Below are 26,626 nucleotides of genomic sequence, written 5' to 3' on the forward strand. Positions count from 1 at the left end.
TTGGGGTTCTTTAAAGTAAAGGATAGCAAAGTTTTCATGAAGGCATAATCTACATAGGTCGTCTAGGTCTCTACATGTGCTTGCTTGTCTTACTATTTTCCATTCGACTACCGGCGAACGTCCGTTTTCCTTGAGTTCCCAGTATTTGTTTGCTAGGGCTGTTTTCATTCAGTGTTTCTTATTATTGAATGTATTATTATTATTGAATGCATTACTATATATATATGTATATATATATATATATATATATATATATATATATATATATATATATGAGCAGTTAATAAAATATGTTAAAAAACACTTTGAAATGAGTTAAAAACATATTTAATCTGAAAAGGAAACACTAGATAAATGGATAGTCCTTAATTAGCAGAGTTTCGAAGAAATACTTTCCTTCTCATCAGAGAGTAGGAATTAGCAAAATGTGGGATCGGATTATGCATGCAGAAGTATTTGATGAAACAACAAGTAAGTCAAAGATCTTACTTGAAAACAAAAAAAAAAGTGAAGCAGAGGGAATATGGTGAAGAAAAAGGTGATTATACATCAATGGATAGTCTGGTGGAAGATAAAAAATCCAGTGACGGTAAAATCCAAATGTAAAACTTCAAGAAAGTTAAAAGAATTTCCATTTGTACAAGTAAAATCCAAGGAAATACCGGAGATTCCAATTACGGGATTTCCTTGGATTTATATAACAATATAAAAAATATTTTATATTGTTATATATATATACAGAGAGAGAGAGAGAGAGAGAGAGAGAGAGAGAGAGAGAGAGAGAGAGAGAGAGAGACAGACAGACAGACAGACAGACAGACAGACAGACAGACAGAGACAGAGAGAGGGACTGATTAGCTGTGATAGAGCGAAACAGTACTGTATGTGGATTGCTATAATGCTCCCTATCTTGGGTTCATCATATTGGAAAGTAATAAACAAACTGCCATTAGCATATTAAGCGATGCTTTTTATGGAAACAAATCGAGCTTAGGCGTTTGGACAATGTTTGAACATTTTTAATTCATATGCTTGTAATAACATCAGTCGAATAGTGTAATGGTTAGAAGCGTCTACTGTCGTTTAGGAGGTTAAGTTTCATTCCTGGCTTGAGGTAGTTGCTTGTCTAGCCGCACTGATGAGCTGTGATACAGCGGAACAGTACTGTATGTGGATGACTATATATATATATATATATATATATATATATATATATATATATATAGTAGGATGCGTTAAAAAGAAATAAATATATGCTCGATCGAAAATATAAGAGCTAAGATAAAGATTATTCACTTGAAAAACTATATGTTACATGATTCAAAGATATACCACAATTTTAGTGACGTCGGTTGGCCTTTTGCCATTTAAGAGCCTATTTTAATACATTAAAATCATCATCAGTTCACGAAATGGAAACATATCAAGCAATGGTATTCAAAGAACATTCTCTGGTTTTCTTTTATTTCACTGGTGATTTCGAATGGATTTTTAACGAATTTTAAATGGTAAAAGACCAATTCATATCAAGGACACCATGCTTCCTCTCTGAAGTATGTAACATGTTTTTAAATAACTCACACATATACGTGCGTTACATATTTAAGAGACGTACCATGGTTTCATTGACATGAATTGACACACACATATGTTCGTGTGTGTGTGTGTGTAGATATATTGAAAGATTAGGACACCTGTTTAAAAATTAACATGTATATTAGAAAAGAAAAACAGAATCCATTTCCGTACTATTGTTAAAATGCTCTGATCCTTATCTTGAAAGCAATTAAACACATAACTTATTTCCTCTTTTTGTGTGTACTAGGGATGTTTTAGTATATAATATATTTATTTATTGTGTTTGTTCTTTTTCTCATTCATATTTTCGCCCATTCTTGGGCGAAACCTGATGCGGGTGAATAATTCGTCGTAGAAACGATTGTAGCAGTTTTTTTTTTTTTTTTTTTTTTTGCCGTGTCACGCGTTGACACATTCAACAGGTAACGATGACACTTCTGTGATGAATCGTCCAAAATGAACAAAAACGTGATCATGCTTTACATGGTTATTAGCGCGACAAAGATGGATCACTTCGAGGAATTGTTTCCGTACGAATACCAGGTTGTCGTCCAAAGGCATCAGTTTTAATAGCGATTCGACGCTGCTGAAAGGTCGGTGAGTAGCAGAAAACACGTAGACCATTGTGCGTACCACGTGCAAAAGAATAACTGAACCTTTGGAAAATGATAACCAGTCTGTAGTAGAATGCAAACAAAAATGGTTGATCACATTTTTTGTACTAATAAGTCATCGTTTATCAAGGCCCAAATCCCACTCCGGGATAAGAGTCAATATAGATGGCACCTGTTTAAATTAACGTGTATATCAGAAAAATATTAGCATTATATTAGAAAGACCCTAGAATCTTTATAAATATTTTTTGAAGTTGATTGGTTTGTAGGTCGCTCCATCGATGGATCACGCCTGGTCAATTGTAAAAAAAAAAGCCTTGAGGATTGGAGACGATGGTTTAAGCTGTGCACATTTACACGGATGGCTATCCATTAACATTCGATTTCAAAATGACACACACACACACACACACACACACACACACACACACACACACACATATATATATATAATAATGGTTTATTTCTTGTTTGTTCATATACGTTATATATACGTCAGAGCAGTGACGATGATGTCAAATGCGATAACGTAATTTATAATAGTTATTTATTGTAAAGGTCTCTCGATTTCGGAATATTTCTTACTTTAACAGTTTTTTGCCTCGGATCACTTAGCTTTGGTATTCCCTTTCTGCTCAGTTGTTCACAGCTGTACCATTATATAAATTTTAAATGTAACGTGAACAAATATTATGTTGCTTAATTCCCTAACCAGGTCTCCTCATATAAATATAACCCTTATCACAGTAATCCTTTACGCTTCAGTGGTAATATGCCTTCTTCGGGGGTGAACAAAAATAAGAAAACGAATATTAATGAAACCATAGCGCGTTTCCGAAATATGTAACATATAGTTTTTAAATAATATGTAACACACGTATGTGTGTTACATATTCCAGAGACGTGCCATGGTTTCATTGACATGAATTGGCATACACATATATGTGTGTGAGAATGTGTTTGTTTGTGTAGATATACGGATAGATGGCACCTGTTTAAATTAACGTGTATATCAGAAAAATATTAGCATTATATTAGAAAGACCCTAGAATCTTTATAAATATTTTTTGAAGTTGATTGGTTTGTAGGTCACTCCATCGATGGATCACGCCTGGTCAATTGTAAAAAAAACTTTCATCGCTAACGTCGTACATTGAATAGACGAATCTTAGCTTAGATGAGTCCAAGCTATATCCGTCGGCCACGTTTAAGTATATTTTTCGGGAAATCTATGCTGATAATGCCACTTTCTATTCTAATGTCTGCTCGCCCATTTCCCTCGGATCACTGGAAATATGCCGCTAATCAACAAGTTCATCTGTTATAGATTAAGGTACGAAATTGTTTGTTTTCTTTAATTAGCACGTTTGTTCGCTCTTGAGGAAAAATCGACTGTAAAGCTTTTTGGTCTCTTTTTCTCATCAAAATTTTCTTGGAGAACATTTCTTAAATCCGTTGCTTTTTCTGCTTTTCCCCAAATCGGTTCTCTCTATCACTCTAAGCAATTTCCTACACCTGAAGCTATTCTCTATTTCTACAAATTGACTACCAGACCATGTATGAAGTACTGTTGTCATATTTGGGTTGGTGAATCTTTGAACCATTTGAGAATTCTTGATAAATTGCAGAAACATATCTAATTTAATTGGGTCAACCCTTTTTTTCTCTGCAACCTCTCTTTCTCATGAACACGATATTGCTAATTTCAAATTTTTATTTTTATAAATACTATTTGGGCACGTGTTCTTCGGAATTGTTTCATCTATTTCTACTTTTTTAATTTCAGCTCATTTATCTCGTTGGTGTAATGATCTCCATCAATTCTCATTACAGCTCCATATTCGAGTAATATATTTCCAAGACCGCGGGTTTGTTGAACTCTGACTGTTTCCCATCTACTTATAGTTTTTCAAGACTTAGGCCTGTGTTTCAAATAATCATCTTTCGTTTTATTAGCTTCTTACATCGAGTGGCTTCATGCTTTGTAAGAACAGATTTCCATTTAAACAGTTGGAATTTGGATTTTTGTTGGTCTTTTGTAGGCATAGATTAAAACCTGGAACAGCTTGAGTAGGTTGATGCCAACCGAGGATACGTTCTTGGCAATGTTTTTGTTGCTTTCGGGCTGAGTTATCATTCTGTTCAGTCCTAGGGGGTCCATCCTCCAAGGCTTAACCTTCTCTCTAAGAAGGAGATTATTGCTAATCTTCCGAGCACTCTTACGACGGAGTTGCTCAGATATTTTTGCATTTCACTTAGTTAACTAGCTTTTCAAAACCCCGCCTGACCTTGTGTCTAACCTAATATTACTTTATTATTTTATTCGGATCTAAAGCAGTTTATGGACCGTAGTGAAATAATAACTTTATTATTTGGAAACGCATTCTTAATATGGAAACGGTTTGTTAACAATTCTGTGCGTTCACCTAACAACCTAATTAACTAAAGGTATCGAAAATTTTAATTTAACTTGAAAATTCAATCTAAAATAAAACGGCCCGTAAACAGCACCATTTGTTTTTATCATTATATTGTTGTTGTTTAATTTTACTTTTCTAAGTATGAAATAGAAGATAGCTGTCTTAGGACGAGTATAATTAATTCTCCGAACAGAACGGGTTGGCACAATTTATTGTTTTTTTAATGAAGATTAAAAGCAACTAAACTCATGTCTAGAAATCTTATTCAACTTTTAATCAATTCCACGATTTTGATTCTTAAAAAATGTATAAAAATTAAGGCTTAAGGGGTCTTCAGAATAAATTTAAATTCAAGGAATCTTGCTAAATTGGTGTCTAATGACTATTGATAAAATTTAATACAAATCTGAAATATTTGAATGTTTAAATTGGAGGTTGTACTCATATTTCTTAAAACCCTTTAAGATAATCAAAAACTGACATTGGCGAGTAGTTATTAATTGGTGTTTAATAGCTATTCTAAAAATTTAATGGGGGTATCTGAATTTTCATGAAAGTCAGGGAAGTTTGAAACAGGGAGGGAAATCGAAAATTTAGCATTTCGAGGGAAGGAGTTATTAGAATAGAAGACTTTCCGGTATCTAGGGACCTCTACAATAAAGGGGTAGGTTTTTGTTCTTAGCCGAGTTTGTCGGGTGTACTTACGTCAATGATGTATAAATGCTATAAGTTCTTTTGGGGCATTTACCAGTAAAATACTTTCAAACAGTCATTAGAATGTAATATTCTGACGATGGGACAGCTGTTGAAGCTTGGTTTATAGTGCGAGACCTATTAGAGTGGAGACTTTATTTTGAACCCTGCGAAAGACAAGTGCACTAGCTCATATGTCGTAACAATACTCCATGCATGGGCGAATAGTGGCTTTGTAGAGATACAGGCTACTCTCAGACGTGAATAATGTTCTAGCACGTCAGAGGGAGTTCGACTTGTTTGCAGCAGCATAGACAATGTCTTCATTATTCCAATTCATAATATCTGCGAGGTGTCTGAACGATGAGCTCTCAGATGTTGTTAGTCATTGTAATCAGTGGTTGAGAAGGTTTCTTGTAATTGTTAAAAGAAAGAATTAAAGTCTAAAATAATTAAAAACAATAATCTTTAAATGATAATGATAATTTTTTTTCCTTAAGTTTGTTTCCTTGTTTGCTGCGCAACACATCATTTTTGAGCCAGATAGCCTTCATCACGTCTTATATTCTGTTTTTACTTTGCTTGCAGTTGCTTTCCAATTCCGATCAGGGTCACTTCGAGCAGAAGGAGATCCGGTCGTTGAGTTTAACATGACAGGCTCAGCTGTCTGTCCGCATCATTTTGACCGTCGATAGACGCGTTGGCATCCCAGACTGAAAAGAAGAAGAAAAAAAAGCAAAGATTTGAAGCGCCTCTGTTATCTGAATGTTGAACACACCGATGCAATCGCAACTGATAATGTCTTCAGGGACATGCATTTAGAATACGCCCCGACAGCAAGGGTGAAACGTTCTCGCAGAATTTGTAGGAAGATGGTGAGAACCACTTTGATAATCTAGCATAATGGGAATTTTCACTCGCTTATTCGAGAATGGGTTTAATTAAGACGCGTGAACGGTATTCATAGAATGGTTCATAAGCGTTGACCAGCAAACATGTGGAACATGAAGAATAACGGAAAGAAATGCCGAGGATTTTTCAGAGTTGATTTAAGCTGACAAGATAAGAAAACATTTGTTGTTCGAATAACCAAAACACATGAAAACAGTTTTATTTATTTATTTTCTTCAAATTCTTTTAGCCGAGACGTTCCTATCAAAAGCTATGGTACTTATGCAAAGAACGACCCGTTTTTCTGTTGATGTTTCGCCGGTATACTCCGGCAGTTTACATAAAATGCCAGAATATGTCGAACGCTGATCAAATATCGATTAGTAATTTCAATGAAAAAAAAAAAAAATAGAAATACAATAAAAAACAATTTTTGTAAAATTTCATAAAAAATATTTATTTTGTAAAATGAGTAGCAACAAATGAAACATATTTGTGCTTTTCTTTTGTAAGAAATGTTACTGTTTTAATGAGTCTTTTGAGGAATGCGCGAAAACAATTTTAACAAAAGATATTTTTTCGTAAGAAATGTTAATAAGTTTTTGGGGAGTATGCATGAAAAAAAATTAACAAAATATTTTTCGTTAGAAATATTACTGTTTTAATTAAATTTGGGGGGAGGGGGACGGGGATGTACGAAAAAGATTTAAATAATTTTTTCGTGAGAAATGTTACTGTTTTAATGAGTTTTTGGTAGAATATACGAAAAATATATTTTAATACGGTGTTTTATTTTTTGAGTACGTTCTCCGAATCCAATGTCGCCAGTGTTATGGCTTGCAATAAGCCACAAAGAAAACAGAACAACGGAATAGAGTTTAAACTGGAACAACACATGGGGCATCCAGGAATAAACAGAATGAAAAGCCTAATGAAAAGTTTTGTTTATTGGCCAGCTGTTGAGTTCGGTCGCGAAGTCGTCGCAAACGCGAATTTCCCCGTACCTTTTCTTTACGTAAACCGCCGGAGCAGCCCACTCACTATATTCAATTTTAGCCAGTATACCGATGCTTTCTAATCTGTCTAGTTCCTGATTTATTTTGTTCGGGGAAGCGAACGGGACATTACGTTTCTTTTTAAACACCGGTTGTGTGCCAGGTTCTAACTTAAAATCTGCGGCCATTTTTGTACATCTCCTCAGGCCAGGAGTAAATACGTTTGTGAATTCTTTTTTAAAACAAGTTATAAGTTTCTCCGTTTCTGCTGGGCGGGTATCTATTTTCTTGCAGAATGTGGCTATAGGAAGATCCCAGAGACGAAACTTCTCCATACTGTCAGAACCAAACAGGTTCTCACTATCTTTTAGCACATACACTCTTAGTTTTTTGTTTTGTTTTGTTTTCTCCCGTAAAGTGACGTTTGTAATTAATTCACCTTCAAAATTAATTTTTGTACCATTAACGGCCGTCGCCGTTCTGTTAGTTTTTAACGTAGTCGGCTTTCGTAATATTTTCCACGTTTTGAGATTTATTATTGAAAGATCTGATCCACTGTCTAATTGGAATTTAATAGCCTTGCCGAAAATGTTAACCGTTACATATTTGCGTGGATTTTTATCTACGACGTCCTTAGTTCTGGTTTGACGTACACGGCTTTAATTCTGAGTTTTCCTACAGTGCGAACCTTTTTGATCGATCTTATTGCATAAATGGCATCTTTTTGTTAAAAATGGGCAATCCCTTACCCAATGTATTCCGCCACGTCTGAAACAAGCACTTTTAGTTTTTCTGAGTTTCGGTGGTTAGTGTCTGTGTGCCATTTCGACGTTTTTTTTTAGTTACTTTTTTCATATTCGCGATGTCTGCTTCGATATTTTTGGCATCTTTTTTTATAATTTCTACTTTTTGACAATCCTCAGTCAATTTTGAAGTGTTAAGTTCGGTTCATTTTCTAATTTTGCAAGAACTCTGCGCCTGATTTCCGCATCTTTTCCCGAGGTTAACCCTTGCGCAAACACAAGACATTTAAAATTGTCTGTTTTTAGTTCAGACAACTTAAAGTCATCACAGTGTTTGTTTACTACAGCTGTGTAGGTAGCAAAATCGTGGTTATTGTCTTCAAACATCTCCAACGCTTCTGGAAAAGAGACTTTTTCGGCGAGAAAAATTCTGTTAACAAATTTACCGTCTCATTGAATGATAAATCTGCTGTTTTCCGAGGCAAGATGTAATCCACGAATTTATCATGCTCAGCCGTTTCCAATTTTCGTAGTAGAAGTCTGGTTTTCTTTTGACCAGACCAGTAGCTGCAGTAAATATTAAAAAAATCTTCATAATGCCGAAAATACGCTGCGAATGATTTTTCCTTTTCCTTGTGTCGCGGTCCATATTGTAATCTGAGAAAATTCTGAATTGCTTTCCGCGTTCGCATTATTCTTAACAATTTCTGTAAGCAATTCCTCTGTTCGTAATTGACGTTCGGCTAACTGTTTTTGAATTTCTAATTGACATTTCACTAACTGTTTTTGCAATTCCTTTTGCTGTTCCTCGAATCGTATTTGACGTTCAGTTCAGTGTTTTTCGGATTGTGACTGACGCTTTGCGGCATCGATATGCAACTTGGTCAAATGTTCCAACGCTACTTTCAATTCGTCCATTTTGCTTTGTCAGCATTAGCAATTTCAAAACATTCGTTGAATTTTACAAAACCGTTTTATTCTTTCTTATTTATTCCTTCAGCCAATAAAACGAACAGAAAAAAATATATAAAGTTCATTGTCTAAAGAAAAGAGAAAAAACTCAAGTGTATATTTTTCTCCAGAGAAAAAAACAAATAATAACGCCCGATTTTAGCAGCGAAAACCACAAGTGACGAATTCTTTTTCCAAAAGTATTAAAATTTACTTTTCTAAGTTGTGACGAACTTTTTTCTTTGCAACTCTTTTTTTTCCGTAATGATCTGCGTTTTTTTTTTTAGTTACCGTGAACCTTTCAGTTGCAAGTGTTATGTTAGACACTTCGTTAGGCTTGATCAAATTTGAGTCCGAGTATTTTTTTTCAATGTCGTTACTGGTTTCGATTTTAATATGCTTTTTTTTTGTTTTTTTTTTAATTCAATTTTCACCCCAAACAAGGCACAGTGCCACTTTGAAGCAGGGGGCTACTATTAGGGAATTAATTAGCGGGGTCATTATGAAGGGAGAAGAGTAGAAAGATGTTTGTTAACATTAAACTTGAACTTCTGCATATCATTGTAGTTGGGAAAGCAGAATCCCGGAAGGGAGTTCCAAAGACCCGCAGTTCTGGGGAAGAAACTATTGGAGTAAAAGGCTTTCTTGCACCTAGGGATCTCCACTGTAAAGGGATGAGACTTAGTAGCTTGTCGGGTTTGTCGGGAGTAGTTACGTCGGGGAGGTACAAGTGTTTGCAGTTCGTCAGAGCATTCACCATTAAAGTATTTGTAGAACAGGCAGAGGGATGCAACATCTCGTCGATGGGACAAAGGTTGAAGCCTAGATGACAGTTCAGGACCTATCAGGTTGGCGACTCTTTTTTGAACCCTGTCCAGGAGCGAGAGACAAGCAGCAGATGCACCAGCCCAGATGTGACAACAGTACTCCATACATGGGCGAATGGTTGCCTTATAGAGGTATAGGATACTGGCAGGCGTAAGTAGTTTTCTAGCACGGTAGAGGGAGCCAACCTTCCTTGCAGCAGCCTTGGCAATGCTCTCAATGTATCTATTCCAGTTCATATTCCCTGTAAACGTTAGGCCGAGGAGTTTAAAAGAAGTACTTTCAGGCAATGTGTTCTTGGCCATTGCTATTGGTGGTAGAGAAGGTTTCTTGTAGTTATTGAAGGAAACAAGCTTAGTCTTAGCAGCATTGAATGAGACCAACCATTTTTGTCCCCATTCCACTACGGATTGGAGGTCATCCTCTAGTGTTTCTGCCATTTTCTTGGATATGTGTTCATTTGTTTTCCCTCATATCTGTTATAGAGAGTGGTGTGTCATCGGCAAATATACCCATCTCCGAAACAATATTATCAGGGAGGTCATTTATGAATATCAGGAACAATAGAGGTCCAAGGATAGACCCCTGAGGCACTCCCGCATTTATGTCATATTGTTTGGATGTACGTCCGTCGAGGACAACTTTGATTTTTCTATTACTTAAGAAGGATTTAATTACGTTATGAATTCTTCCAGTGATTCCATATGATCTAATTTTCCTTAGAAGACCATCGTGCCATACCCTGTCAAAAGCCTTAGATATATCAAGGGCTACCGCTCTACCCTCCCCTGTTTCATCCAATGAACGGTATATACGTTCAGAAACTACAGTTAAGATATCTGCTGTTGAACGGGCTTGCCTGAATCCATATTGTTTGTCAGTCAGGAGTTTAGCAGCTGTTAGGTGCTGGACTAGGACTTGATTAACTAAGGACTCAAATATTTTGGCGAAAAGCGGGAGGAGGCTAATGGGGCGATAATTTAGTGGGTCAGTTCTTTCACCAGAATTCTTGAAGACTGGTACCACAGAGGCGGTTTTCCAGCAGTCGGGAAAACAAGATTCGTTAAGGCATTTATTGTAAAGTTTGGACAGAACTGGAGCAACCTCGGCAGAGCATTTTTTTAATAGCACAGCCGGGATGAGATCTGGTCCACATGCTTTAGAGGTATCTAGGTTTTTTATAATAGCATGTACCTGAGAAGGGGTGATTTTCAAATCGTCAAGTGTGGCGTCTGTTCGCAGAGGAAAATCAGGGAGTGAGTGGTGTACCGAGTTCAGTGTGGAGTTTGAGGCAAACCGACTGGCAAGCAGATTAGCCTTGTCAGTTGCCGTGCAAGCAACCTCATGATTGTTTGTTAGTGGGGGAATAATTGACTGTCCATTATTAACTACGCTGTTGTAGATTTTCCAAAAATCCCCGGGTTCCTAATTTCTGTGCTTCGATGCGCTTTCTGGTGGTTTCAGAGTAATCTGACTTAGCTGTGTCTATCACTCTCTTACAATTATTTCTAGCTTCTATAAACTTCTGTCTATTTGAGCTGGACTTATGTCGGTTGAATCTGCGGAACGCATGCTGCCTTTGACAAATGGCAGCTGCACAAGCAGAAGTAAACCATTGGGGGGAGTGGGGCTTGCTATAGTATTTCCGTGCGGGAACATGTGCTTCAATAGCAGTTTTGAACCATTCAGTTGTCTCATTTGCACACTGTTCCGCTGGAAGAGTAAAGATATTTTGCTATGGGGCATCTCTGATGAGCTCCCTGATGGCTTCCCAATCAGCCTTTTTGTAATACCTCGTTGTTTTGAGTAGTGGGTCTTCAGTTTTAGGGCGAGAATTTAGGCTGATTTCTACCATTATCACAGCGTGATCAGCATTCCCGAGTGGGCTGTGGGCATTTGTTGTACAGTCATTGGGAACCGTTGTCAGAAAGAGATCTAGAAGTGAGGCATGTTGATCGTGCTGGTCTGGGAAACGTGTCGGAAATGTAACCAATTGAGATAGGGAATGAGATATAGAGAAGCTATATGTGGCGCTACCAGCTACGTCTGTGTGATTTGAGAATCCTAGCCAGTTACTGTGGTGGACATTGAAGTCACCAAATACATGTATTTGTGCGCTAGTATCGAGGGAGAGTGCTATATCTATGCTGTCTGAGACTTTGTTTATTAGGGTACAGTCTTGGTTTGAGGGAGAGCGGTAGAGAAAATACAAGTAGCTAATATTGTGTTGCATATTTAGTCTGAAGCACATAAAGGCCTGGCCCTCTGATTCTAGTTTTATTTCTCTAGTTAGGGGGAGGGTGTTTCGAATATAGACTCCAAGTCCATGCATATGTCTGTCCGAGTCCTTACGGTAGAGTGGGAGATAACCAGGCATGTTAAAGTGGTTAGAGGGAATGGAGGAGTGAAGGTTAGTTTCACTTAATGCTAAGATATCCGGGGTGTTTACAAGGAGAAATGACTCAACATCATCTAAGTTAGTTCTAAGCCCGCGGATATTAGTAAATGCAAGCCTCAAGGGAGGAGGCAGGTTGGTTTTCTTTGAGTTTGGTCCTGGTTTAAACGTAACTTTTGCTTGAGCTGTCATTTCATTTTATTTTATTTAAAAGTTTCAGTTAAGGTGGATGAGTGAGGGGGTGCTGGACAAGTAGTTGTGCAGAATACCAGACATGCAATACAAGTAGACCATCAGCTGTCCTCACCCACAGGATTGTGGCCTCAGGAAAGCCCACCGGGGATGAGTGCAGGGTCCCTTTCCATGCGCGACATGGCACTACAAACATCCCGATATTTTACAACTGTTGATGGAGCAGCCGCTCTAAGCGCTACCAAAGATTTAGGGCTCCTGTACTATCCGTCGGAAACAGCAGCCAGGAACTGTCAATCCGGTACCCTCAATCCATTAGGCAAAGCCAGCCCAGTCCAACTGCACCGACATATATGGCACTGAAGCACCCCACTGTGTCCAGTTTAGGGGGATGGGATGTGGCGGGAGTGGGGAAAAGCGGCGTTCATTGCCCTAGTAAGGAAACAAGGTCAACCACTGGGTGATTCAGACGAGTCCCTGTGATAGTACCTCTACGCCTGGCCAATAGGCAAAGAAGGAGTATGAAAGCCGGGCGATAGACAGAGTCTATCTCCTCCTTAAGCAGTTTAGGTTTGCCAACCGGTGATTTGTTTGAGTCACCAGCTCTAGGAAGGTTGTCGTCCAGGACTGAAGAGACCTCCCTCCCCTAGGTTTAGTTTCAGAGTTTTCCTTCTCCTAGACGGATGGCCTGGGAAGACCTACGGGTCCATCAGCTCCGAGGGGGTTCGCCCCGCGCCTGGGTCCTAATCCAGGTATTTCTGCGACCCCGCATGGGTAGTTAATATTTATTGGTTATTTAGGTTAATATCTCCTGGAAAAATCGGGCATTTAGGTTAGCTTCTACAGAAGATTTTCACTCCTCAAGTGTGGTTTAAAAAGGGCATTATTATGCTGTCCATTTTCATTTTTACTGAGAGAGGGTATAGGTAAAATTCATGCAGTGGAAGCAGCTAAATTTGCTACAGTATTGGATCGAGAGAGACGAGTTAATGTATGGTTAGATATAGTTTTGTAAGTTTAGCAATGTATGGTTAGATATGGTTTAGTAGGTTTAGGAATGTATGGTTAGATATGGTTTAGTAGGTTTAGGATTAGGATAAAGTGTTAGAGTATGATCTACTTTCTATTAGAAATTCTGATTTGGTGCCCAAACCGGACATTTAGTAAGACTGAAAGATTAGATATGCTCAGTATAGAGACAAGAGAACATTTGATATGGAGTACAGTTATACCTGATAGATATAGGTTATTGCATATTCTGTAAGTATAGTTAAAGTATAGATGGATGGATAAGTAGTATTGTATACGAATGCATGGAATTTTAGACAATTTGAGTAAGTTGCCTTTAGACTACAACGAAGGAGAATGACTTCGCCTTTCTCTTAATATCCGGAAGTTTTTATTTCAATGAGTACCGGTTTAGTTTGTGTAATATTTATTGTAATACTATCTCTTAATAAAGAGATATTAATGGTTACTGTTCATTATAGATTACTTTAAGTCAATGTATTGGACTATGGCTAGTAAGTATTTACTTAGAAGCTTGGTTATGGGTTGGAAGTTATAATCAGGAGCATGCCTAGGAAATTTTAGGTGTTAATGGGTATCGATTTACAAGTTTGTTAGGGTCAAGGGCGGAGAGCAAGGACCCATCTAAGTTACGTGAGACGGATTAGGTTTAGTGTCAACTTAGGAAATAGAGCAGTTTTGTTTTGTTAGTGATCAGGAGAAAGAGAATTTAAGTAAAAAATAATAAGGTTTGTCATGCAAAAAAGACAAGGCAGTCATCTTGGAGGTAAAGTATCTATAGGAGGTACTTACTTAGTATACAAGCAGCAGTATTTTGTAGTTTGTAGTCCTTGAATCCAATGTTGTCAGTGTTTAGTTTTTTAGAACACTGTTTTTAAACGTGAGTACGTTCTCCGAATCCAATGCCGCCAGTGTTATGGCTTGCAATAAGCCACAAAGAAAACAAAACAACGGAATAGAGTTTAAACAATGTATTATTGGAACAACAATGTAAAAAGGTTACAACTGAAAAGAGTAGTAAACGTCACAGAGCAGGTGAGGGTCGCTCTGGTGTTTAATCCACACCCGGGATCAAAAGGTCTATGGTTTATATAATGAATAGAACAGTCCATTTGGGGGGTGATTCCCCCACAACAGAAATAAGAGTCTTTTGGGGGATGTAAAAAATACATAAGAAAATATTTTTGTTTTCGTAAGAAATAATACTGTTTTAATTAACCTTTTGGGGGAATGTACGACAAAACTTTTAACAATAATTCTTTTTCGTAAGAAATGTTAAGAGGGATTTACGAAAAAAAATTTGAATAACAAAATATTTTTTCGTAAGAAATGTTACTGTTTTAATGAGTTTTTGGTGGAATGTACGAAAATATTTTGATAAAATGTTTTATTTTTATAAGAAATGATAAAAAGTCTTTTGAGGGATGTAAAAAAATCTAATAAGAAAATATTTTTGTTTTCGTAAGAAATGATACTGTTTTAATGAACCTTTTGGGGGAATGTGCGACAAAACTTTTAACAATAATTTTTTTTCGTGACAAACGTTAAGAAGGATGTACGAAAAAGATTTTGATAACAAAATGTTTTCTTTCGCAAGAAATGTTACTGTTTTAACGAGTTCTTTTGTGGGGGAGGGGAAGATGGATGCACGAAAAAGATTTTGATAACAAAATGGTTTCTTTCGCAAGAAATGTTACTGTTTTAATGAGTTTTTTGGGGGGTACGAAAAAAAATTCAATAAACATTTTTTTTTTTTTTTTTGTTAATCTACTCATTTTTTTTCTGTTGAAGATACGGTATTTTTTTCGAAGATGTTCACTTTTAAGCCGACAAGATAAGACAACACTCGTGGTTCGAATAACCAAAACAGTTTTTATTTATTTTTTGATTTTCTTCAAATTCTTTTGCTGGGATGTTCTTATCAAAAAGCCTATGAAATAACATCTATTGACATTAAAAACAATCAGTTATTTTAATACATGAAATTCATGAATATCCCGGAAGCCAATAATGATAGCAAATGTCGCTTGTTGGAAAGCTGATTCCATCAAATATGTGAACACACGTGCCCTTCCCCCGTTTGAACGGCAATTTCACTTAAAAATAAGTAAACGAAATGTTTGGTTTACTTGAATTGTTTTGTCTTATAGCGTATCAAGTTTTCGAATGCTTTAATGTCGAATTCAGTAATTTTGTTTAAAACATAGCTATGCTTAAAGTTCTCTATATCTTCAAATATTTATTCATGGTGTGTGCGTTACGTTGTAGAGGCATATCAACTCTTTTCTGATTATTGAATGCTGAATGTAGTATTTTTTTAAATGGATTAATGCTTCAACTTATTTATATATTCAAAAAGTTATTCATTAGCATGACCTGTTGAAATTCTGCTGAATGAGAAATATATTTAATCATAAAATGTATTTTGATAAAGTTGGTGTGTTTCTGAGTAGTGCAAAAAAAATATCTGTTGGGACAGAAAAAAATCCGCAGAAATTATGAGTTTATTTATATTTATATGAAAATTCTATTGAAAATATAAAACTGACTCAAATTAGATGAATCAATAAGTACTAATAAATATTCAGAAAGTAATATTATGATACATAGTTCAATACAAATAATAAAATCACATTGTAAGAAACCATCTTTAATTTACTCCTTTAGTCTAACACCTCTTAGTAGACAATGTTCTTTTTTTGTCCTGTTTCTGTCAAATGCTCCCTTTTTTACATAATGTTTCGCTGACTTTTTTTTAGTTCAGAAAACCAGCATAAAATCTAAAAGGGTATTCTTATGTAACTTTCAACAGGGAAGACAATAGATGCGTACCCGAATCTCCAAGTGCACCTTTGAAGTGGCTATGAGGACAAAAACCGTAAAAACTTTAAATGCATCCTATGTTTATGAAATTTAAATCATATGTATAAGTTTTTGGGGAAAGAAAGTGGCGGTAGTCCCTCTTTTCTAAAAGTCTACCTTTCCTTAGGGAGCTATGAGCCCCTCCCCCATAAAATTAAAAATATATTTCATTTAGATGAAATTTATATCATATGTATACAGGGAAGACAATGGAAGTGTTCTTGAATCTCTACTTTCTACTGAATTTCTACTCTAGATATCTAGGAAAATACGTGACGCCGCCTATAATCAAACCATGGTGATATAATCCTTTAAAACTTCAAATCCGTACTTCTGATTTTAATTGCATTTTAAACATACGTATAATACATTAATTCAGAGAATTTTCCAATACTTTAGCCTCTTGCTACTATTTAAGGGCAAAACGGGAGAGGGAAGAGTAAAAACTATTGTATAATAAAAATAATTAAATTAAAACAGAAATCATTTTCCTATTTCGAATTATTTAATCAAGTAAAATTGCAATTTTATTTACTTGATTACTAAATTTAATCAGAGAACCATCTCATACAAGAGAACCATATTTTTTAAAAATATTTATACTTATTTATTATTGTTTTAAGGAGGATAAAATTGATTTTTCACCCAATATATGTCACCATAATATATATTAGGTGGGTTTCTAACAGCATTTTGTTTAATTATATGCTTAAGGCATTATCAGAACTTAAAATATTTAGAGTGTCAGTTTTCGCCGCCATTTTTTTTGTTCATACCGATCAATCGATCGACTGTGTATGTTTTAAACGTTTTAAAATGAGTAAAACCACTAAAATATTTTCCAGATATGTAGAAGAGTCACTTATTTTCCCTTTGCTAACATTTATTTACTATATATTTGAATTTTTTACCACTTTTCGTACCTCAGTGGATTGTAAACTAACATCAATTTTATCCAAAACTCTACTCACGTTATTCAAGAATCTTTTTAATTTCATTTTTTGTTGTTTATTATTTTGTTTGGAGGGAGATATAGTTTTTAAAGGTCCCATCACTCCAAAATTATATTTAAAAAAATGTGAAAATTCATTTTCTTTTGGGGAGTGGAGGGGGGCTCTTTTTAATACTATATCTACCTCAGTATTTTCTTTAATTTTTTATTTTTGAGCTATTATCGAGATTCCCAAGATGTAATCATCTCATGTAGGACAGTTTTCTTGTTCTCACATAATACTCGGCACTACTTGTTTTTTTTAACTGAATGAACGCTTTAAAATAAGTAAAACTACCGAAAACTTAGCCAGCTAGGAAGAACACGAAAAATCGATTTTATCTTTTTTAAAACAACAGTTAACAACTAAAAATATTTTTTGAAAATATAATGGAGTGTGCAGTCTTTTAAAAACAACATCTTCTTCAAGAACAGTCATAAAATGCGTTTTCAATAGTTATTTAATCAATAATGGCCTAGTTTTCATACCTACTTAAACTGGACGAGGTTTCCCTGAATGAGTTTTCCGTGGATGAGTTTTCCGGGTACTATTTAAAAACATGTGTGCATAATGAACTAATTCGGAGAGTTTTCTAACATTTCAGCTTCTTCCGACTATATTAGAGGAGGAGGCTCGCAAGTAAGCACTATTAAATTAATAGGGTTTTATAAGTTAACAAGTACGTAGGAGAGATGCATGAAATGAGAAAGAAACTAAACTGGAACATTTCAAAGAGAAAAACACACGAAAAATATACGATAGTCGTTCCAAAAGTAAGAGGAGAGAATAATATGTAACGTACCGGTGAATAGCGAAAATATTATTTTAATGACAGTGTTAGGACGTCTGACTGTGAGAGTAAAAATCCCGCCGCCCTCCTCTAAATATCACTAAAATTTGATGCGGATTAAATATGAAAATCGATTGTAATTAATCACTTTTCTTTTAACCTATATGAAACAACATTTTCCATAACTTATTGAAGAAACACTAGGGATTATCTAGCTTTAAAAAAAAAAAAAGCAATAAATCAGAACTGGGGAACATCGTCTTTACTTTCTGCATCTACATCTACATCTATTGTTGAGACTGTGTCCGCCCATCAGGTGATTATTTCATCTTCACATCCCATTCGAGCCACGACCTGCCTTCGATTGTGTACAACTTGCAACTCCCCATCTCGTAACTGTCAACCGTCGCAAACAAAACACTATCCGTAAACCGTCACTGACTATCATAAACTGTCGCAATACCCACTGCCATACCTAAATACACTGACCTATGGTTCCGTCCATTTGTCGTAAATCATCACCACACCCTGACCAAAAATCCTATTTTGTCTTTTTTTTATAGTTTACCTTGGAAATGACTTCCTCCCTATTTTTCTGCTGATACAACCTATTTCCTATTTTTTGCAATGATTTTTGTCTTTTTATATATCCTAACACTTGGTGGTGGGGGGGCGTTGATATTATCAAATTCAACTTTCCAACTTTATCAGCCCCTAAAGAAACTATACTCCCACCCTGTGTATGCACAAAACTGCATCCAGTAATAAGACATCTATATAAATCGGAGATGTGGTAGTACCTGTCAAGATTCCATCTATGGGTTAAATAGAAACTATCACCTACAAACAAATTATTTAGAAAATCTATACCTACATAAATTTATCTACAAACCATAAATGCGGTTTCAGCATTAAATGACCCCCACACAGGTTTATATGCCATAAAATGTAATGCCCATCCAACCAAAATAGTCCCTATTTACTTTTGCCTTTTTAGGAGAGCATAGTTAGACCTAAATTCGGTTTTTAATGTGGGGAACATTCAGTTTCACAATATAATATGGTTTATATAATGTGTTCATATATTTACGAGTATGTATGAATGTGTCTATTTCGTGTTTTACGTGTGCTATATTTTAAAATGTTAACTGTATATATATTTGAAGTGTACATGTGATCGTCTAGTGATGAATGTATAAACAAGACATACAACATTTATGACAGATGATCTTTACAATGATAGGGGACACATACAATTCTCTTTTGGGGGTTTAACATCGGTCAAACATACCTTATTTATCTGAGTTGATCTTGATTTAACGGATTCGTGGAAAAGCTGCAACCCGAAGTCGTGGTTGTATTTACAGCAGCTTTATTTACCGATGTTTCCTCATTGTAAAGCTGTACACTTGTCTTAGATTTGTATTATCGACATTTATCGACAGTCTCCCCTGCTCGGAGCCATTTCGGTCAGTCGACTGTCTCTTTCTGATTACCGACTGTCGATTCTAAACTCTGACTGCCAATTCTTGACTAATTTCTACATGTCTCTCAAACAATCTTGTTCCGTCATTAACTCCATGTGACCAAAGACACAATTCGGATGGTCTACCTTTGTCACATATACTTGTTTACCTCGACACAGCCAAAACGGAAAGAAGGAGTTAATATTTTTGTAAAATCCATTAAAAATCAAGTAATTACCAATCACTACAAAATTTTCACCGATTATTAAGTGAAGAATGAACTTTATAACGGTGTACTTTTTTCATAATCGATATATATATATATATATATATATATATATATATATATATATATATATTAGTTTTTATTTAACAGTCAGTTGTTATGGAAACGTGAGATTGTAAGGTTTACAAAATATTACTGGCAGTAATATTCTATAAGTTATCCCATCTAAACAAGAATAGCTAGATATGCAAGATAGAGCAAATAAATTAAATTGTAATTCAATGAATTTCAAAAATCTCTCATTGAAATGAATTTCATATCAAAGAATTTTTATTATTCTCAGCAAGACACAGAATGCTTTAGAAAGTTTATCTCCTTAACCTATAGGGTTTCGATGTCTACCATCTCATCAGAGGAGAGAAAATATTAGCAAATATTTATAAGGTATGCACCCTATTTGCCAAAGTCAGTGTCACCTACAAACAGTTATTCGTATTTACAAACAGTTTTTATCTCTTTTTTCCTTTTTTCTGTGACTTGCGCGACTTAGTTTAAAGTGTTGGGGACTCGCATCTACCACACTCTCTCATCCAGAAAGACATGGTCCTGATGGTAAGACAGTGTCAAGACGACCAAGTGTGATGCTAGATGCAGGTTTTGTCTCTAACACATACCTCGCCTAGCATTCCCCAAATGGTCGCCCACGTAAAGGCTACAGTAGTTTCTTCCAAACTATCCTTAAATTTTGGATTTTTAATTTCGCCATGCGAAATCTATAAAGTGAGATAAAAGGTGGAATTATGTGAAATTCAGGTTCTTAGGTTATAATATTTTTGCATATTCTTATAGCAAATCATCGTAAATCTTATTTAGACCTAGAAAAATTAATTGATTCAAAACCATTTTTTTTAAATATATTTAAATGTGCTACCCACCGAGACAAAAATGGCAGTGCAGGGTGTTTTTTGTAGAACATTTTAAATTTCAAACTTTATTAAAATAATTTTCTATTATTTTTCTTTTCATGTGATAAAATTCAGGCTTTTATTTTTCTGGAAAAAGTTGCCCAAGAATAATGGATTTCAATAGATTTTAATTCTTAAAAACAAATAAAAAAAAAAACAACTTGGTTTTCCTTCTATTTTTAGTATCTAGCTAACATTCGTGTTTGTTTACTTATGAAAACTAAGATTTGTTTTCCATTTCTAATATAAATATCTTTTATCCTAAAAATACCTTTCGCTTGATGCATTCTTTCTAACATTCTATTTTACCACATCAATAACGATCATAATTATTTCAACCCGGACCAACTACGTAACACCAAAAAGGAGATACTGAGGATTGGGGCAAAATAAAAATTTCATCAGTCTAAAAAGATTTCTTTTCCATTGACTGGCGATAACATAACATTAAGTGTTGTATCATCATAACAGGTACTACACTTTACTCCTAGTCAATGAGGTTAGTATTTTGCAAAACGTAACAATCAAATTAAATCTTACACTTTGCTTTGATAATTTGTTTTTTTTAATTTTTGAGATGATGATTGATAAATTGTAATATGTGAACTATTATTCTCATCCTCATTATTATTTTCACAACGTTTCGAAAAAATTAACCTCCGGACTTCTTCAGGTTCATCCTTCTGAATTTCATCCTTCAGGTTCATCCTAAAGCCTGTATGAAATATAGAGGTTCAGTTTGAAAGTCTTTATAGATTCCTAAATTCAAGATATAAAAATTCCAGAATTTGGTAACAGACTAATTATTTTCTTGTTACCGAAGCATGCGTCTTTATAAGAAACCACTCGTGTCCAAAGCTTATGTACCGTTTCGGTATATAATGACCCAACGACAGTTGACTTTCGAATAAGGATCAAAATTTGCAAACGGCTTGATTTCCACTCTAAACAACCCGGAAAACAATGGTGGTCTGTATTATTTGAATTATCCTAACAACTGCATCCCTCCTCAGTGTTGTTTTCGTGTGGAGCCGTGGCATAACAGATAAAGTACTAAGTTAAAATTCAATTCTAAGCGATACTTCTATAGGTTGAAGGTTCAATCCTCAGTGGAGGCGATACTAAGAATACAATTGCGTATTAGTTAACTTATTTCTTCTACCCGGTCATGACTCACGGAAAGAAAAGATACTACTCCTGTGGATTAAATAAAAGGGCCCATTTGAAATTATGAACAGATTCCCGAGTTCGGCAGAAAAAATCCCAATTTCAACAAGAAACATCTTAAGAAGATCGAAGGCTACATTGACGTTTTGAGAATAATATTCAAGATGAGAACATTTTGCGAAATTCGGAAATCGAAATATTGATTTTCAAGTAAAATTAATGGTATCTACTTAATTGTCATGCCACAGTAATAAACATATCCAAAAATTACGAAAAACGATAAGGTAAAAATTAATTATTGATCAAAACACTTTTTGAAGACAATTAGCGAAAATTGAGTTCTATTAAATTGGCTTATAATTTCATAGAATTATTTATCTCCCCTGTTACGAGTTGTACTCTCCAATTTCTTTTTTTCTTTAGCAAAACTTTATTTTCGCAAATTGTCTTCGAAAACTGTTTCCGTTAATAATTAATCATCTAACTTGTCGTTTATCGTAATTTTTGGATATGTCCATTACTTTCATATGACAATTAAGTAGATACCATTACTTGAAATTCAATATTTCGATTTCCGACTTTTCCTATTATGATGAAGAAGCGCCTAATATTATTTGGAAATGATTGGCGGTTTCTTACTAACGGTTTTTAAATTCTTTTTATTGTCCCATTTCCAGTGGATTTGTACATACATTTATAAGTAAAATTTACATTTGAAACATTTGGGAGATATCTTAAGTAGGATGGTCCCTATGGATATTGTGGTATAGTGAGTCCAATGACTAGGAGTAGGATAAAACAAAATATGTGAGGGGTTTTTTTTGTACCGTTATTTCATGTACATGGCTATAAGGAGTTAATATGTGGGATACTTTGTAAGGAGCAGCAAAATGTCTGTCCACATTACACTTAAACTACTGCATGTCAATACAGTCAGAGAAGCAGGGAACTGGAGGGAATTCCAAAGTCTAGTGGTTCAGAGAAAAGGGAGAATATGAAAGTAGAATATAGAGATCTCTGCTGTATAGTGGTGGGACTTTGCTACGTGTCAGGTTAGTGCAGAGTACAAGTGCTTTGCGTTCGTCAACGCAAATCACCCTTAAAATACTTGTAAAACAGGCACATACAGGGACGCAACATTTCGGTTTGAGTTTGGTCGATAGTGCGGGACATATTAGGTTGGAGACTGTTTTAGACCCCGGCTAAGAGAGAGAGAGAGAGAGAGAGAGAGAGAGAGAGGGAGAGGGGGGAGAGAGAGGGAGAGAGAGAGACATAAAGAGAAAACCACAACCAACCACATTTTTCCTACACTTTGATAAACATTGTGCCTAATTTGTTTGTTTTCTAGATCCTCCAAATGTCACCACAGAATTACCCCTTATATGTAAAACGATGTAACTTTATTATAAATTAATATTATCAATATAACTTTTGTACCATTTAAAAGAAGAAGGGCAAAATAAACTAGTAATAATATTTAAAACAATTTTTTCATCGTACGAAAATAATGAAATTGTGAGACGAAAATCGTGTTTACATGATTGGCGCTTTAAAATAACGTTCCCATGTAGTAAGCATTTCGAACGTGAAAACATACCCGTGTTTAATAAATCTAGCAAAAATCAACTAATGGTCAGATTTTCGTGAGATTTTCGATATTTATCCATTTTAAAATGAAATTGCATATAAAACGCAGTTTTCGTAAAATAAAAAAAGGGGAAAAAATTTTTTTTAGTGCATGCCCCCCCCCCTATTTATTTTTTCGAAATTTGAACAAAATATATTTGAATCTATGGACATTTCTATTTATCATGAAACATAAGAGTTCAAATAAGTAAAACATATTTATTTAAAAAAAAAATTTAAATACACTTATGAACAAAAAATTACCTTAAAGTTGCAATTAAAAAATAATATAAATTTAATATTACTTTTTTTTTAATAGCTTTTTTCGAATTAATAAAATCAGTTGAATTGCCAAGAAAAAGAAACTTCCTAAAAATTAATTAATTTTTAAAAGATTAAAACGATTAAAATTCCATTATTTCAAAATGTTCCGTTACAACATAGATTTTTAATTAATTGTGTTTAAATATTTTTTTAAATATTAAGTTTTAATATAAACATGACTCCTGTCAGCTATTTTATCGCCAGATTAAAACCAATTCGAAAATATTATTGCACAAATATTAAGCATTTTGTAGCCCCCCTCATATTTTGTATGTCTCTTTTTACCGAACAAAATATGGAACCCCGTAGGTAACCAAATGAACATTCAGTAAAACCGTATTTCATATTTAATATACAAATGTTTATAATATTATTAATCATTCAACTGCGTAAATCTTAAAACCTAACAAAATTATAATTATATAATAAAAAAAATTAATTGCAGTTTGAAGAAGGTTTAAAAAAATCATTAAGTCACTTCTGCTTTTCTATAGTTCGTATAGTTAACACAAATCTGGCGTCACGGAAACATGCGGTCCATTTTTCACAGTCGTTTGGCAGACCCTATTGTTTCCATATTTGCTCGCAAAGAAATATTTCAAAATGTAGTATCTGTTCTATCCACACTCAGAAGAAAAGACATCCACCTTGTTTACGATAGTGCCCATAAATACTGACCTTGTGTCTAATTTGCCCTTATGCGGAAGTATATTAATAACACAACCATGAACTAACTATTTTCGATATCAAGTACTAGGTACTTAGGAAGCGATTGAGAACATTTTAACAAGAGCCAACAAAAAAAAATGGATCAAAAATTCAAATATATAACAGATAAAGGTTACCAAAGGCTAGCTAAGTTACTCTTTCACTTTCCTGGATATTTTTATTTTTTGTATTTTAACGTATTTTAATACGTTTTCGGTTCCAAAAATGACTGCGTGTCCACTGCGTTCGGTTAGAACGAAAAATAATCATGGCTGCGATTAGTATTATCCTTGATTGCTCAAAAATCAAAACTTGAACAAAATACCGGTAGAAGCAGACTTAATAAATATCACCAATCTTGCGAACATGTAATTTTTGTTTAATTTTCGATTTTTGAGCGATTATCAACGGTAATGCTTCAGGCAGCTATGATTATTTTTCATTGTTACTTATCGGGATGGACCCGCGGTTGTTTTTAGCCAAAAATGCATTTAAAATATGTTAGAATAATAAAATGAAAATATCCAGATAGGTAGATTTTATCTTGTCTTTGGTAACGTTTATTTGTTGAATATATTTTCTCATCTCCTTCTGTTTTGTTGGCTATATTGAAAATGCCCTAAATTAGTTCCAGGATCTGTATGCTAATCCTTTGCAATAGTAAGCTCCACCACCACCGTATTATATAGCGCCCCCACCCGGTCTTGTGTCATACACAGTTTAGCTAAATAATTAGAGTAAAACAGTGTTGGATATAGGTGCCTTTCTGGCGCCGAAGGAGTTCAAGAAATCCTGGAAATGTTGCGAGTAATAGACAGGATGAAAGTTTGGTAGGGGAGTCGTGCCAAGAAAAGGGGGACACGACAAGGGTGGGGCGGTGTCTAGAATGAGGCGTAAGTATGGTGGGGATGGAGCAGGGTTTGCGAAGTGGAAGTAACAACAAGGGAGGGGGTAAGAGTATGAGGTGTAAATGCAAGTGGGTGGGAGGAAGAATTGGCTTCTTTAACCACCACCACCGCCGCCGTAGCCGCCACCTCCTCGTCCCCTCCATTTGTTTCCGGTGATAAGCATTCTATCAGAGAGATCAGGAACAAAGGTAAGACCGTTATCAACTGGTGCTCGCATTTCCGGTGATCAGTAAAATAATACCCCATAACTGAATGCCCGGCACACTTCTCGCAGCTGAATGTGGTAGGAGGGTGGGCATAAAGGGGGAGATGGGGCGGAGATAGAAACGAAAAAGAACGCGTGATCAAAGAGCGTTGTAATGGTACTGAACTTTTTTCTCTGTTCCATCTTTATTTAAAGCTTTGTTTTTTCGTCTTTCTGCATTCGAGTCCCTTTCCCTCTCACGCTCTTTTGTTTTCTGTCTCTCTTTCTACACCTTCCTCTTTCTTCATCTCTCTCTCTCTCTCTCTCTCTCTCTCTCTCTCTCTCTCTATCTATCTATCTATCTTTTCCTTCTTTTTCGTCCTCTCTGTCTTCGTCTGCCTCTATTCCCGCTTGGGCGTGTTCTGCCAAACGAAGAATGCAGTAATGTTGTGCTTTTTTACGTAAGACATTGTCTTTTATGTATTCCACTCTTTTAATCAAACTTAATAAGTCTCTCTCTCTCTCTCTCTCTCTCTCTCTCTCTCTCTTTCACTCTCTCTTTCTCCCTCTCTCTCTTACTGCGTCACTTCTTTTCTGCATTTTTACTTCTTTTTTTTCTACTTAGTTCATTTTCTTTTTTTCTTAGTTTATTTTCTTCTTTTTTTTTTACATGGTCTATTTTCTTCTTTGTTCGCCATTGCCCAGCTTGTGCTACCAGATCAGGCCGTCTAAAGATTCTGGCTTCCTGGCCTAAAATGCATTAAATATTGATGTCATTTAAGTACATTCAAACTGAATGACCGAAAATCTTTTATTTTGCCGAAAATCTATTATTTTTTTCGAAAATCAAGTATTTTGCCGAAAATCTATTATTTTGCCGAAAATCCTATATTTTGTCGAAAATCTATTATTTTGCCGAAAATCTTATATTTTATCAAAAATCTTTTATTTTGCCGAAAATCTGTTTTGTCTAAACAAAAAACACTTTTACTAAAGTTATAGTTTTAAGTACTATAAAACGCATGGATTCAATTTTGTTTATTTTTTATGAAAATAAAGTCTCATAAATGTTAGCAAAATTT

The sequence above is a fragment of the Euprymna scolopes genome, chromosome 8 (assembly GCF_053919585.1).
Source record: "Euprymna scolopes isolate OS-2025 chromosome 8, ASM5391958v1, whole genome shotgun sequence".
In the NCBI taxonomy this organism is placed as follows: domain Eukaryota; kingdom Metazoa; phylum Mollusca; class Cephalopoda; order Sepiida; family Sepiolidae; genus Euprymna; species Euprymna scolopes.